Source organism: Simochromis diagramma, unplaced genomic scaffold (genome assembly GCF_900408965.1).
Source record: "Simochromis diagramma unplaced genomic scaffold, fSimDia1.1 OVJJ01000463.1, whole genome shotgun sequence".
NCBI lineage: Eukaryota > Metazoa > Chordata > Actinopteri > Cichliformes > Cichlidae > Simochromis > Simochromis diagramma.
This window is the reverse complement of record NW_024386941.1, coordinates 2,583,100-2,600,715: the sequence shown is the minus strand read 5'-3', so window position 1 is coordinate 2,600,715 and position 17,616 is coordinate 2,583,100.

Genomic DNA, 17,616 nt, shown 5'->3' with positions numbered 1-17,616 from the left:
GCTCCAGCAGATCCCAGGAACAAACATCGGAGATCTCTGTCCAGAAGAGCGCAGTCCCAGGAACAGCTAAGATACTGCAGGACCCTCAAGCTCCCAGGCCTCTGGTAGAGGACACGAGCTTGAAGGATAAACCGCCCGCAGGGGCAAGAGGGGAATTTTTTTTAAATCAAATCATCTTTGATTTATTCAGCCTACAAACTTAGAATGTGAGAATTCAGGGTTTTTACTCGTGCAAGAGTTTATTTGAATTAGGCAGGGTGTATTTTTCTTCAAAGGGACAATACCTAACATTGAATCAGACTTTTTCTACAGACGTCTGCTAAAGTTTCAAATCTAAATCCCAAATGTCTTGAGACAAGCCTTTAAGATGGAAAAGCTGCTCCTCAGACTGCTGCTTTTAATTTTTCTTGATATCACCAAGGTCTTTTCTGCACACAAAAGAAATTAATAACGTGACAAAGTAGAAAGTTTTCTTAACATCTTCAGTGGTCCTTGATACTGACCTGAAACAAATAAGCTTTTCAGACGCTTCTGCCAATGTCTGCCGCATGTGTGTCAAGAGGGGTTTACTTGCACGTCTTATGCTGTGAAAAATCCAGTTCACCTTCACACAAGCTTAGTTCTCACACTGTCACCATTAACAGCTTCCCCTTGCTTTACTATTACAGCATCTTTTGTCTCTCAAAATATCATACATCTAGTAATAAAGAGGTTTAGGTTATGCTATTTGAAAAATCTTTTTTTTGTGTGTGTCATTGTGCTGGTTGCCTGCTTATTAACAGTTCCTCAATGTGTACCTCATGTTTTATCCATTTTGCTATATTTATATTTTTGTATTATTTTTATTTATTTATTTGTTCTGCTGGGCTAGCTTTTCATGTAATGGAGTTATCAATTGTATACTTTGTTTTGATGAATGCAATGATTTGTAGGCAGGTTTAAGTCTGTTTCTGGTTTTGTTGCTCCACCACAATATTTACAGAGTTGGGATCATCGTTTTCGTAGATGTAGAGATGCTTGACGATTATTCGTAAGTTGCATTTTCACTATCATTCTTATCATTTTGTTTTGTTTTTGCATGTCTTCTATTCACCACCTCATTTCATTTTTATTATAATCGCCTCATTTCAAAGCACATCCAAGTAATTCTTTTAAAAGCACTATTTAATTTAGAGCTGCTTAAGGTTTTCAGTGATTTCAATTAATGTTCTTTAAAAAGCTAAAAATTTAATTTCTCAGAGTCCCCCAAAACAGCTCAGTGCTGAGGGCACTATATTCATGACTGGTAATGTTATACTGCCACTAAGGTAATGTTGTTTCTGTGGTGTACTGTGGTGAGTTCATGGCTTCATCTGCTTGTGCTATTTTAAAAAAAAAACTAATCTGTTGAATTGGACAGGGAGCATTCTGGGAAGGAGTGTCAACAAATGTAACAGCGGAAAACAATTATGATGTTTGAAACTTGACTCCCCACCTACCAAATCACATGTTGGCACACAATTTGATTTAGTAAAGGGATTGCTGATGGTAATGCAGAATATTCAGTGAGGTAAATCTAACCTGTCAATGTCACCCACAAGTAGGTGTATAATTGCCTTTTCTGTCGGGAAATCGCATTTATGCAGATATTAAAGTGTGAAGTACATACACAACATATTTATTCACTATCAATGATGTTTATAATGAGGATGAACCTAAAAAAAAGTGCTAATTAAATTATTATTTAATACAAAATAAATACCAAAGTTGCATCTTTTCTACCAGCTGAATTTGTTGATTCTAACTCATCGACTCCCAAGTTGGAGCCAAATTCCCAGTTCAAGCATAACAAAGTGACTGACACGCTGAGAAGGCGGACTTGCTGCTCTATCAGAGATCTTAGTGCCATTATAAGCTTTATAAGTAGCACTTAGAGCATTTTATTGTAAAAAGCAGATGAACAATCAGACCCTTCTGACAACATCATGTAACATCAGAATAATGGTTGCTTTTGTTTCATAAAAACTGACAAAAGCAGGATAGACTACAACACCAAAACACTTCATGCTGTTCTGTGTAGACATTTATTTATAAAGAAATACTTTGTAAGATAATAACAGCATAAATTATTTGTCTTGGTCTGTGAAATCAGTGGCTCACTGATTATTAACATAAATATAATTTTGTAAGTTAGAGTCAATGAGGTTTGAACCATGTTATGGAGAGTTTTTAAACTATAGACAGACTATTTTTAGATTTTGACACTGCATAATTAAATCTTGTGAAGGTGGTGAAATTACAAGAAAAAAGTTAAAATGTTGAGGGAAAAAAATCAAGAATAAAATTTTGAATTTAAAATGTGATAACTCTTATCTTTTCCTGTATGTGACCCTAATATTTTGCAATTGAAAGATATTTTATTTCTGTATTTTTCTATAATAAAGGATCATCAGCTTTGTGATTCATGAATATAGGGCCCTCGGTGCAAAGAGTTGTGTTGTGCATATGTGACATGGCAGAAGTGTGACATGCCCAAATCATTTAAAGACATAAAATGCTTGAGTACTTCAAAAGACGCTGCTCTGCTGTGTATTGTACTGTATTACTGTGAAGTCGCTCAGTCAACTCTCATCAAAAACTTTGTGACCCTGCAGTATTTTCTTCTTTTTTCCGTCTCCACACAGGACTCTGGGAGGCATCCAGAAGAGCCTTTGAACCCAGCTGAATATATGAGCTACCAACGTGTCTGCAACATGGAACAATTCCCCGAGTCTCAGCCTGCTCCTGCTTACCCTCCTGTTACTTTCCTGCCTCAGCACCCTTACACTCAGCACCCCTCCAACGAGCCCATGTACTCCAACACGAGCTTCCCCACCCACGGCCCTCGAGCTCCATTCACTTTCCCAAAGGAGCAATCTGTGTGACATGCCACGTAACTATTATCTCAGCGAGAGGCAACATGATAGTGCCACAAATGCTTCGTGAAAAACAAAGCTCTGCTGAACAGATGTGCATCTATCCCCACCTTGCTTCTGTTTCCTCTATAGGCTTAAAACACTTGTGGGCTTCCCCCTGCCATATGAAAGTGTCCCTCAATCCCCTGTGTATTGTGTGCTGCTTGCTCCACTGAAGCTATAGGGCCCCATTTATCTCGTGATGTTAGCATCCTCGCCACCAGCTACTCTCTTCCACCACTCAATCCTTTACCCTTCACATGTGCCCACTCATCCTGTTTGCTTTTTATTGCCTCCTCACCTTTGAATATTTTGGGTTTTGCCAACTGTCTGTACAGAATATGCCACTCAAAATGTTTTCTCTATTTTTTTTTTTTTTTTTACATCTCCCACAGTGGTAGTGACCTTTTATAGCAACGTGGTTCTTTTGTTTGTATTCTGTTTGTCTGTCAATCATATGCTTGCTTCTTTGAAAGTCATATACTATAATGTATGTGTGATCAGGTGTTTACTGGTGGACTAAAAAAAAATATAAGAAATGCCAATTAATTTGTAAAACTAATTATCAATCTGTAATGACATGGACTACCCCTTTAATGACGGTTAATGACTGGGTTGTTATGTGAAGAGGTGAATTGGCAGTCTTTCAGCTGGATCCTTCATTACTTTTCATAATTGCTTTGCTGTTATGAAGTTTGACTGGCTATTTTGGACTGTTAGAAGAGAATGTTATCCTCATTAGCTAAGAAGAAAAACAAAGGGCTCGAGATCCAACAGTACCTACTTTCTGCTCACTGTCCATGTCTCATTATCCTTCCCTTCAGGCTACGGTTATTTTCATTGTCATCTACCAGTAGTTGCCAAAGACATAGTTTTGCTTGGATTTTTTTGTCCATTTGCTTTCATGCTAGCAATTACATTAAAATTATCTGAAGGGAAATAAAAACATACTTGATTGGCAACTTGCTACGCTTTCCCAGTTTACATTATCCGTTTACCATATGCTGTATTAATCATATCTTTATACGAAAACGTGTTCAGAGGTTGGTTTGAGGTTCATTACTTCATGGGTCCATTCTCAGATAGCAGATGCATTTGGGCCTAATCTGGATGACTTTTTGTCACCTAAGGCTCTACCAAGTATTGTGTAGGACAGATATGGCCCGCAAATCATGAGCTGGGCTTAGTATGGGTTATAGTAAATATCGTGCTCAAATGTCAAGGCAAACTCGACCCCTGGATCACATAAAGTAAACTTGAGGTAGATTTGAGGCAGGCAGGGTCATTCCTGAATCAGTGAAGTCAGTCAAGGTCAAATATGGTCCATAGAAATCTGCAAACGTGGGCCACAGTTGGACCAAATATTCCTTGTTCTCTAGGTTGTGTTCGTTCAGAGTTATCAACTAACTGGTGCGGGTAAAAGGTGAAGACAATCACATACAAGGGTTGTCCTGGAAAAAACAAATCATGGATAAAGTGAAAAGGCTTTTTCAAGGACAGCCCACCCACTTAACATATTTAAATATTTTTTAAATATGATTTGTACTAATATAACCTAAATAAGTTTAAATCAATCTAAGGAACCGAAGATAAAAGCTTGCTACTGTATTTTTTTAGACAATACTCAGTTATATATGATAGCACTCCACATATTTTCATAGTCCATTTTACACTGTTACTTTCAGACCATACATAAGCTAACATGCTTGACGAGCCAATTTCAGGATACCGCCTCCTACACGCAAGCCCTCTAGACACAGAAAATTAGCATAAACTGAAAGTTCACATTTTTTGCCATGTCAGATGTATGTTTGGGAAAAAAAATAAAGAAAAGAAAATACTTGTGTTTGTGCTCGATGTGAAAAAAAAACCTTGAGGTGTTGAAGGTAATTTAGTGTTTACTCTTAATGGTGATGGTAAATGGAATAGAGTAAAACTTGTGAGACTTTCTCCTGTGCTCACCTTGTTGTCTTGCAATGGCTTGATATGTGTGCTAGCATTTAGTTTAAGCAGTGGTATCTGGTTTGAACCACTGAAGGAGTTTGTTATCGCTGTACCTGCTGTGAGAAAAGACACTTACACACATCTTTGTCTTTTTGTGACACATTTAATCTTCAAGAGATCCTTCCTTTTTTATTATTATTATTATGATTATTATTAGTATTATTATTATTGATAAGTACTACTACATACTATATAATATGCTAGAATTTGGGCTTTACATCCATAAAAAATATATAAATTTTTACTCTGTTCCTTTTTGATGTCCTGACAATGATTGCCATGTTTTGATTTGTGTTTTGTAAGACTGTAACATTTTGTTTTATTACTATTGTTTTTGTTTTTGTTTGTTTTTTTACAATTTACAATATTCATATACAGTAAAGGAAGCCTACATCACATTTCTTTTGACATTCATTGCACATTTGTGGAATAGTAAAACCCAAATAAATATTATGATTATAAGCTCTTTTGACTGAAATAATGAAAGAAAGTTCAACAGTTTAACCTGTTTTTGTTTTATTTGTTTTTAGAGATTTTGAGTTATGTCGATGTAAATATTAACAATGTATCTGATGTGTGTAAAAAAAAAAAAAATCATGCAATTTAACATTAAAGTTCACAAACTAAACATTATTGCTGTTTTTATTTTTGTTGTGTCTATTGCCAGTACAACACATTTTTTTAGTGTTTTACTGTCACATATACAACTTGGGGATGGGGGGAGGCTGCGCCTTACTGTTCTGAGGCGAGAGGCAGGGAACATGCTGGGCAGGTTACTGGTTTATAGCAGAGACAATATCCACACCACTTTCGATATAATCACCATTTAACCTAACATGCATCTTGCTGGACTGACTGGGTCCATACAGGCATAGAAAATCCACAGGCTCCTCAAAGAAAGTCCCTAACCAATCAGGAAGTTTCCCCACCTTGGTGGAGAGAAAGAAAAAAAAGAAAGAGAGAATGAAAGTGAGGCACTAAGGATTAAAAAACTGTTTGCAACAAAGGACACATTTCTGAATAGACTTTGCCTCGTGTCCACTCTTAATCATGTCTCTAATTTCTCCTTAGCACACCATCAGAGTCCATTTGGACTTCACAGGACCCAGTGTCAATGGACTTAAGTATCCAACCTAATCTCAAGTGTATGTGAGGTTCCAGTGGCTGTACTCTCACACAGTCACCTGGTTTCTAGCATATCATTTGTACCAGGTACTCTGGTGCTGTTTGTTTTTCAGATCATGCTGTGCAGGAGTCTTGTTTTGTTTGTTTTTTAGCAACAGTATTCTGCCATGGTGGCTGAGCCGTCTCTGAGCTGCACTGGTTTCCAGACCTTATGATAATGTGTGATTGTAGTGATCTAATAGTACAGGATAGGGATCCTCTCCTGCAACTTGCAACAAGAGTCTTTTGGCTACCTTTATGGAAGATTCTGTCTTATCATTGCTCCATGGGAGCAATCGTTTTTCCCACAGTCTGCTGAATCTCTGGAATTCTTGAGATGTACATTGAGATCCATTATCTGAGCTTTCAGTTTCTTTATCATGGTAGTAGACGTTGTGTCTGGTTAACTGTCTATTGCTTATTACCAAAATATTGGTAATAACTACGGTGATGAAGTAGTCTCTGTTGTCAAATGAAAACAAATCCAATCCCATCTTTGTCCATGGACTGCTTGGCATTTTGCATGGAAGGAGGGTTTCTATTGGTTGTGTGAAGCCTACCACTATGAAGATATCACACTTGGCTGTATATGTCTTTATCTGGTCATTATTGCCATGTCAGTAGATGCATTCTCTAGCAACTTTCCACACCAAGATGTGAGGACGGTAAATGATAAATGAACTTTCTCCTTACATTAAAGTATGGCCTCATTTCACTTGCTGTTTTTACTTTATCATTTGGCCATCCCTGCTGTATCCTTTGAATGATAATCTGTATTATCCTCTGTCCTGTACTGAATGAGAGACCATATTAATGGTGGACATTCAGGAAGATATGCTCTGCTTAGAGTGTTGGCGAGTAACATATTATTTCCTGATACGTACACCACATCCAAATCATAGTTTTGAGTGCATAACATAGTTTTTCCTGAATTTATTCAGGAGCACTCAGTGGCTTTTTCACTATGGCCTCTAATGACTTACAGGCACTTTAAACGATAACTTTGCAGCTGTATGTTTACTGGTGGAACTTTTCCATTCTGAACACCACAGCCAAGGATTCTTTTTCCATTTGAACATGGCGTCACTGTCTTTGAATGTTCTGCTTGCAGAAACAATAGGCTCAACCTCCTGCAGAAGTGTTCCACCCAAACCTGTGTCTGAGTCATCAAACTGCACTATCAGTTATTTCTGTAGGTTATAATGTTTCAGGACTGGAGAAAATTGCATTTGTAATCACCTCTGTCAGTTTGAGGAATGCTTTTTAAGATCAGGCTTAAAACTTACATTTTTGACAAAGGATATAGTTAGAGCTGGTGACTCTGACGTCATGTGATTGTTGGGGTTTTCTCTGTTTTCTCTGTATCATTACCAGGTCTTTACTTTACAAATTCAAGCCCCTTGAGGTAACTGTTGTTGTGATTTGGTGCTATATAAATAAAATTGAACTGAACCGAAATCCTCATGCTGTGATGAAAACTTCCACTCACAGTTTCTGTGTGTTAATTGCTTCAGTGCCTCATGGTGACCAGAGAGGTGTGGGCAAAACTTTGTTAGGTAATCCGCCATACCCAGCAGCCTCTGGACTCCTTCTACATCTGTTGGTTTTGGCATCTGTCATGCACTTTTTCAATGTCTGGTTTTAGTCCATCTGCCTTCAGGAGGTGTCCTATATATGTAACCTCCTTTTGTCTCAGTCTAAACTTGTCTGCATTCAGTTTGATGTTCTTTTGCCTATATCAGTTTAGACAGTCTCAGTTTTCCACCATCATCACATTCAGCTTCCTCTTGCATTTCTCCTTGTCTTGTGATCAACACCTCAGCCGCAATAATGTACAACCCAAGCAGTCATCTAGAGCTTGTGTCAGTTTTCTCTGAAAGATTTCAGGAGCAGACATATAACTATTGGTATTCTCAGCTATCTGTAGCAGCCACATGGACAATGGTGTAAGGTAGCTAGACTCATCCTCTTACTTGATATGCCAGAACCCACTTTTGACGTCACATACCAAGGGCGTAGATTTGGTTTTGGCATTGGTGGGGACGGATGATTCAACCACCGAACTCTGCCCTGTTTCTTTTCCTTTTCCTTTTTGTTTTTGCTTCTTAATAAAAAGAGGAGAAATATACTTGCCTACATATACTATTCTACGTGCTTTTAAACCATTTAAAATCACAATTCATAGTTTTATATGTGAATTATATAATGTTAAATTACTATTAAAAAAATGACTGACTAAGTATTTCAGGCTTTAGTTTACTTCAGCCATATTCCATATAAATCAGGTATCATACAAAAATAAAAATAGCTTCAAATACAGTCATGACAATAAAAGAATATGACTTTAAGGACTTAACATCATTACTTCAGTTATAGTACACCAACATCTGTTATACTTTGGCACTAAGGGAACACTGAATGAGCTGGTGGTTTTTGTCCATAAAACTACTCATCTAAGATTACCACAAAGTAAAAGATCTCTCAGCAAGATTATGCAACAGTTTAGGCACACAATTGCCCCGATCAAATCAGTGAGCTGAGATCTTCTGTTCTAAACATGAACTACTGTTACAGCAACAGACATGGACTACTGGTGCCCCACACAACAACTCAATGTCGACTATGTGAAGGAGCCAAACACATGCCTGCTCCTCTCGTTAACTGAGATAAACTGCTGGCATATTTGTTTTACATCTATACTGTCCAGTCTCTCCTGGTCGACATACAGCAGCATTGTTTAATCTCATTTGAGTCATTGTTAACCTTAGCCATCTTTTTAGTCTTCTGAGAGCACTGAAGCTTCTTTCAGCCTCAGTACATGCGTTTTATCCTCAGATTACAATTATTATTCTGTGCTTGATGTGCTTCACCTTTGGCCCTGGCTCTTCCCCTCTGACTGCACTATAGGACATATTGCCACCTGATAAAATAACACATTGATTCGTGCCATATAAAAAGTGAGACATGTCAATTCAGATTCTTTGTCAAATATACACTAATGAAACAATTTACATCAGCAGCCTAACAACTATCATGATAATAAATACTAGTTAATCTATAGCACCAAATCATCAGTCAGTCACCTGTGACCTCACCTCTTCACCTCTGTCTGAGCTACAACATGGCAGAGCTGCTTCTGTCACCTGATAAATAACAGTGAGACATTCCAAATACATGCAGTCACACATGTGCTTCAAATACAGTCATGAACCAACAAGTCATCATCCAATTTCACCTGTGATCTTGCATCACCATTGCTCTCTGAGCTTTGTGTTGGTTCTTCTGTTACCTGACAAATAGGACATACATGACAATAAGAATAAAATGTGCAGCTGCTTCAGTGTTTCTGTCACTTTGTGCAGATCTTGACTCTCAGTAATGTTTGTAGGGTGAGTGCATTTTTAAAACAATTTGTGCAAACTGCACTACAAGGTGGATATTTGCAAAATCATGACTACCTCATGACATTTTGTCTCAAAAATTAACCTATGAATATGTCAGTGCCATTAGGATGAAATTATCGTGTCACCAACATTTTAATGTTAGACATATAATTTTAACAGCCTCTGTAAACTAATATCCTGGCTTGCTCAAAGCTGCCGTTTTCTCTGACAGTTTCAATCAAAATTAGAAATGCTGCTCTGGGAGACTGAGATAACTAATAATGCTGCATGTTGTGCAGTTAGTTTCCAAAACACGTTATTCGTGGTTACATACAATTTTAGACTGATGTGGGCCAAAGCCTAGCATAGCCTGTAACGTTATTATGACGGACACATTTTATGAGTGAACTTGGCTTTAAGTGACTTGCAGGTTTCTTTGAAAAATACTTATATCCAGGTTCTTCCTTTTTGCTGCCATCCTCCTCTCCTCCTTGCAGCGCAGGCTTACCGCTGCTAAAACGAAACAGAGCTCCCTGAAATGCACAGCCAATCACATTGGCCATATTTGTCACATGAGGTAGGACTCCAGTAGAGGACGTAATTTAACTCTTTCTGCACCGCTGGGTGAACGAGACGTTGACAGATCTTTTTTTTTTCTTTCTATCGGGTTTGATTTTCTTTACTTGAATAGATCAAAGTATTGGTGGGGACAATTCAATAATTGCTGAATATTGGTGGGGACATGTCCCTTCCGTCCATGCCAAATCTGCGCCCTTGTCACATACTGAAAACACATTGGCTTTGTAAAGATCTTGAAGCTGGGAATATATCCTTCAATGGTTGGTAATGAGAAGCGTCTGCACTTTAAAGCCTTGTTTAGGGGTCTTGGACCAATGCATACCCTTGATCAGCTGTTCTGCTTTTTCACCATAACTATTCCACTGATCCAATCTATGCAGCATTAGCTGAAGTGGCGATCCCTCTGCACAGGACGCCCTACAGTTTCTCCTTCAGCAGCTCCATCATTGGAACATTCAACAGCTTTGCAGGTTTCTCGTATTGTCTCCCTCAAGACATCCATCACCAGTAAGCACATCAGCATACTTTGCTATTCTTTATCCCATTAACCACGGTCAATCTGTGGGCCTTTCTGGTGTAACCATGCTATCTGTTTTATCAGAATGTTTTGCAGTGTACCTTTAAAAGTTTAACAACATCAGAGTCATTTGCCAATTATTGGGGAAAATAACCCTTTCGTCGTCCACCTGAAATTTCAGTTGAGATATTTTGTTTCTTCTTGGAGTTCTTAAAGAAAAATCAGTTTTATTATTATCAGTACAATTTTGGTATATTCAAGCTTTGTGTCAGGTTTGAGCAAGCTAATTGGAATAATGCAACAAGTACTGTAGCACCACAGACTATTTGGAAGTTCACAACATTCATGCCTCGGAGTATTCCTCCTAAAAGTGCTATTTGCTTGTTTAGTGTTGACTGAATTCACATTATTTGTCACTGCTTCAGTAACACAGAATAGCTATCACTCTCACATTCAGGTTTGAGTGCAGGTTTCTTTTCTTTGTGTTCCGGGCATGCTTTATGATTGTCTCTGCAACACTTTGTTCTTATCATATGCTGGGCATTTGAATTTGCTTTTCTCAAATGGTTTCCTACAGTACCGACACTACACTGTGTTGCTGGTTTGTCTCTTGCTTGCTGTGCCTTGCCACCCGTCCTGAGATTTTCTTTGCAGGGTTGCAAAGCTGATTTCAGGAGATTTGGTTTTGTGGGCAATAACATTCTGGTATGGTGGACTTTCAGTCCCTCAATACTGATGCTTACTCTTCTCCTCTGGTGAAGTCAGTTATGCTATATCCTGTCTCATATTCACAACACAGTCAATAACTACTGTCACCATTTTTGATTCTTACCCGACGCTGAGCAACCACTTTGTTAAACTTGTCAGACGCATGTCTTTAACACATTGCTTATCCTGCGTACTCAACCAGTGCAACCACAAGGCATGACAATAGAGGTAGACAGATACACTTAAACATATACATAAATAATAATCTCTATTGTCACAAATATTTACCTTAATGCCAGTATGCTTATGCTATAAGCTAACTAAATTAACTGTTGTTCAGTGTTCTTATAATATAAATGTTCAGTATGTCAGCTTTCTAATCAATTACAAAAATGACAAAGACTTCATACAAAAAACTATAGAGATAATTAGTAAGAAAACCACACACTGAAAACAACTCTCAAAGTCAGTTTTTAAATTGTTAAATTTAGACATTGTGTGGTTTATTTAAAAAAAAAAGTGTGCTGATTGACTTCCTGCACACTCTTGATAAGACTGGTTGCATTTATTTGACTTGATGATTATATACTGTTGTATAATAATGTGTGTGATACTTTTTTCTTGTCAGATTTACAGACATTTTTCAAGGCCAGTTTTCTATCTAGGTTTTGAGGAGGCCTACAAGCCAGTCAATCCTTTAATCGGGGTTAGAGTTACCACATAAGATGACTTAGACCACAGAGAGTTAAACTTTATGTCATTCATTTATTTTTCTGATTTTTCTTTTATCACTTCCATTTCACTCTAAGGAGAATAGCAAAATATAAAATGTAATTTACACCCAGATAATGACATGTCCATAATAGTATTGGTGTAATCAAAGGGTTTCCTGAATGGGCCTAAAAAGCAATAATCTTACTTTATTGAAATTTGGATTCTATCCTCTTCAAGGTTGCCTGCTTGGGCAGTAATACAATACTGCCAGTGTTCATGCTATGTTTGGATCAGGACCTGGAAGTCACATTGTAACTCCTGTGCAAGTGTGCATTTCCAATTTCACCACTGACTTCTGTGGACTTATACATAGACTTCCAAGCGGTAAGTTACAGAGCTGAAAATGAAGTCATCGTTGAAGTGCCAAAGACTGCAGATGTCTAGCCACTGCTTGAGGCTGGCTCCAACAGGGGGTCAATCCCTTTAGGCTCCTATATTAAGGTGAAGCTCTTCAGTGTGTGTGTACTGCTGGATCCATACGCTACACTATAATTGTCAGATTTTCGAAACTTCCTAGAACCACCAGGAGGGGATTATTTTGACCCCCTGCTGCAACAACCAAAGTTATTGCCTAATGGCAAAGAAGTAATTTCTTGTACAATTGTTAATTATCATCTAATTCTTCCAACTGTAAGTAGGATTTTGCAAAATGAGTATTTAAAATTAAGTTAAAGCTCTTTTATTAGTTTTTTTTTCAGATGATTGAGATGATTTATTATTTTATTTCAGACTTTGAAGTTGAAATACATATTAGTATTCGTAAATAGATGGTGCAAAAAACAACTCAATAGGTAACATCTAAAAAAAATGTAGCTATTTTAGAAAAAATCATGGGGTACATTTGAAAAATTATTTTTTACAATAACATGTCGTATCCATGTGGTGTTTGACTGAAAGTGTTGAAGAACAAGATGAGTTGCTGGTGTTCTGAGCAACGAAGGGACCGTAGCTTAACTGAGCAGAGAGTCCATAGTGTGGAGAACTAATCCGAGAAAATAAAGAGTGGAATCCAGAGCACACCAGCCAAACGAGTTTCAGGGCTGAGCAGGAGAACAGCGGAGGGAGCAGACTGTGGAGCAGAGTGGACATGGGCTGGGCTGCTGCAGGTTTGGTGATAGTAGGCAGATGTTCACAAGATGATAAACTTTGACTGTTCTAATTTTATAGTGGTTATTTAAATATGTTTGTGATGTTTTTGTCCCCAGGGCCCTGATAAGAATGTGTGTGTGTGTGTGTGTGTTTGCTGTGAGATCAATTTTAAAATATAGGCAATCAGCTGTTGAATCTGTTTCACAGTGAACACTTTGCCCTTATACCATCTTTATCTTAGCAATACCAATCCTCTAAGTTATAAAAATTCTTCTTTAATAATTACATTTTTTTCAGAAGTTTAGCTGTCATGTTATTTGTTATGCTATACCAAATGTGTGTTTTCCCTATACAATATATGAAGAGATTATTTAAATCATTGATAAAAAATGAATAAAATCCCTAAAAATTAATCTAGAATACTTGTTTTGTCAAATCTTACTTAAAATGAGAAAAAAAAATAGATGAAAATTTTAAATTTCTTTACATGACGATTTATTTGCCATCACTGCTGCTGTTGCCATCACAACAACCCTTCTACAGCCCATTCACATGGTACCATGTGGTGGCTAGCTTCAAAAAGCTACAGAGCTATGGTTAACAATAAAAACATTAGCAAAGTGAAGCTCAGGGATGAACACTAACTTTTTTTCCCCTCAAAAAAAATTCATGTGAGGGTCCCTGATGAACAGAGACAAATGCAATTGCATGACAGGAAAAATAATAATATACTGCTGCATGGTTTGGATTACTCACTATGAAAAAAATCTTGATCCTCAGCTTCATGCACCCATTTAAATCTTAGCTAGCCTCAGAGGTATACTTTCCTGACCCATTCAAATAGTTGGCATCTCACTGTGAGGCAATTAGCTGTGGTCACATTATAAGGTTTTAAAAACTGAACTTTAAAATATACTGCAGATGGAAAGTGGTCATAAAAACCCAGAGATGCCAACAGTAATCACTGACTGTTTTTAGGGACTTTTCAAATTAAATAGAACAAGATACAAGATGTGTTGCTTTAACTTACTTTAACAGATATGATTTTTAAAATGTAAAGGGGTCAATCTTCCACTAGTGTATGTTTGCAGCTTGCTAATCAAGCTACCTGGCATTAGCTTTTAATTTTAATGAACATGGTGTTGACCACAAAACTAATACAGAGGCTTCAAAATACAAAGCCCAAAATCAATAGGTGGCATTAATCTTTTATGGTGTCTTTGTATTAAACTGACCGAATGCCCACGCTGAGGATCATTAGTGTTGACAAGAGTTTAGTGTATCCAGTTTATGAGTTTCTGAGTCTAAAGAAGCACATCAAGAGTACAACCACAGGGATGTTCATCCATTTCTTCGCCATTAATGGGTTTGTGCAGTGTGAATGTTTCCCCAAAACAGACTATGAAAATTCTCTTGCAGTGCCATGAGGCATCTGAATGAAAACTTTTGGGTCAAATGACATAAGGACAGGAACTCAACAACTCAACAACACAGATGAGCATTTAATAAGAAAGTAACAAAAAAAGAAACCAAATTAATGAACTGATGACCAGCAGCTTAGTATAATGAGCAGTGAGATAAGTATAAGAGTTTTCTTAACATAACTCTTAGCCATAAACACTGTATAGTTACACACCTAAAGGAAAATTGTTGTTTATTCTTTAATCTTTAAACAGAAGTTCAAAATTCTGAAACCATGTGAGTTTAGAGGCTGCCAATCAACAACCACGAGGCAGACATGAAAGCCTCTACAAGTTTCAAATTGTAACGAACACAATAAAAATTCACAAACTAGAATAGAAAGAATCAAGTTTAGCATCTGATGCCATAATGATTCAAAAAAGAACAACTTAGTTAAGGAACACAGGTAAACGGGAACCAGTGACCTTGTTTTGCTTTGTCTTTTCCTTTTGAGATTGCAGATAAGAACTACAGAAATTAGTTTAGTGCTTAGGGCAATCATTTGTGATATTAATGGAAAGGATACACAGCAGACACACAGATTTAAAGCACAATAGTAATTCTTCTTGCGTCAGTTAAAACATTTTTTGGACAGCAAATCAAACTGCCTTTAGGAAGCCTCCAGTTAGAGTAAAGGTTAGATCTCAGTCCATTTTGTATTAGTGATCAAAAACACTAAAAAAACAAAAGTAAGAGTAAAATCATAAATATTTATAAACTGCCACCATTGGAATAATGTTTACAACGAGTCTACTGACAAGTGCACTGAATGGTTTTGAGATTTGACGGGTAATTTATGAAAAAAAAAAAAAAGTCCAGTAAATCATTCTTAAAACATTAAAAACAGTTTTACAGTGTGGCAACAATGTGATTAATCTTTGGTTATATTAATGCAGAAAAAACACTATCATTAAGTTTACAGAATAACAATTGCAGGGTTGTGGAACAAAGAGTGGACTCCCAAGTTAAAGTCAAATGTTTTTGTCCACCCAGCTTCCTCCATAAGCAGCCTTTGTCAAGCAGTATCATTGTGTGCTCCCTTCAGAATTCCTTTAACTGCTAACCTTTAACTGTGTCCTTTTTTTTCTTATTTTGTTGTTGAAAAAAAATTATGATTTATTGGGTGGAGGGAAGGTTTTATAAATAAATGTATTAATAATGCTATGTGAATCTAGCTAAAAAAAAAAAAGATATATAATTAAATACCTACATTATGTAGTGTTAACTTTAATAAACATGGACAAATATTGCCACTCGTCATGTCAGCACAGTGATAAAATGAAAATTATATGTGTCGATTATTAACAGGCATGCAAAGATGACAAAACCTTTCTGAGAAGAATTATAATTTGATAAAATAACACCATCATCTCTCTGCTGCCTTCTGCATTAACGATACAGTTTACATTGCTGGTGTACACATTTTCTATGTGGGCAGTAAGAGCCACAAAATGCAGCAGAACATCATACTTGTAAGAAAAAAGCTAATTTCCTCATTACTGAAGGACAGGTTAACTCGAGTGCTTTCTTCTAAGACATGCAAGAATCGCTTGAGAACTCATCCAGAAAAGCCCACTTGATTGGATTGGGTGAAGTCTCCTGGAACAAATCCTCTGTGTCACTTTTATGTAAGACATTGCTCCTCTCTTCTTTTCTGTACCCTAATTTGCTTTGTCTTTCTCCTATCTGTGCCACAGACATCTCAGTAACACATACTTTAATGATACAAGTTAAACTATAGTATTACATGTTTTGCAGGTATTGTAGATCTCACAGTTTCTAACTTCACATTTCACAGTGATTACAGGTGCAGATGGCTGGTTTGAAACTCTAGCTTTAGAAATGACTGTGGAGCCTAAGAAGTGTCTGCAAGCCTATGGGTTTGTCCAAAATAAAGGAAAGGAGGCATTATTTCTCACCATCCTCTCATCCCTGATTTAACAATATTGTTTGTCAGTGCCTGTCAAAATAAATATGACAGCTATTGCAATCATTTATTTCAAATGTCTATAATGCTAATCATTTGAGTGTTCTTTCTTGATACCAAGGACATCAGAAAACACGCTGATCGTTATCTTCTTCAGTCATTCATAGCATTCTTCTTGCCAGTGCCTGCAGTGTAGCTTTGGCACTCACCACTCATTTGGAGAACTGGGAGCGTTATGCTATTAGTGGTTATGCAGCTTCAAGGTACAGCCCTTGAGCAGACAGCTATGTTGCGTAAATCTGGTGAACTGATATTTCTAACTCCACATCCACAAATTTACAATATGACACTCGATTAACGCTGGAGAAAATGGTGAGCATGCTCGTGGTTTCACTCTTGAGCTCGTGTTCCTTCTTTGGACTAAGATACTACAGAAACACTAAATTCTCATCAACACTGATGATTCTCGACTTGAAGGTGGTTTTGGCTGGGCCGGTTAACAAACAGATCCCATCCCTGTTTTTTTTGCTGTTCGTGTGGTTTTGTTGACTTTGTCAAGAAGTAACCTTGTAGTTTTGTAGCCTAGTGTAAACAGGTGGGATGTGAATTGGCACTTCCAAAGCCATGGTTCTCAGTCAGAGCAGTAACTCGTACCTACCCCAGGTCTGGCACGAGTTACTGCCCTGGGCGGAAGCATTTTAGTATCTCAGGGTCTTGTTCACAAGTTAGAGGAGAGCAGAGTAGGAGATCAACAGACAGATTGGATGAGCGTCGGCAGTGATGTGAACTCTGTATCAGTCTGAAGAAAGAGCTGAGCATGAAAGTGAAACTGTTAATTTACTACTCAATCTACATTCCCATCCTCATCTATAGTCATGAGCTCTGGGTAGTGACTGAAAGAATAAGATCTTCCTTCAAAGGGTGCTTTAGAGATAGGATGAGCAGCTATCAGAGTAAAACTGATGCTCCTTTACAGTGAAAGGAGACAGTTGTGGTGGTTTGGACATTTGAACATTTTGGAAATGTTCAAAAGCTGGAAAAAGTGGCCAGAGAGAGAAGACTGGGCATCTTTGCTTA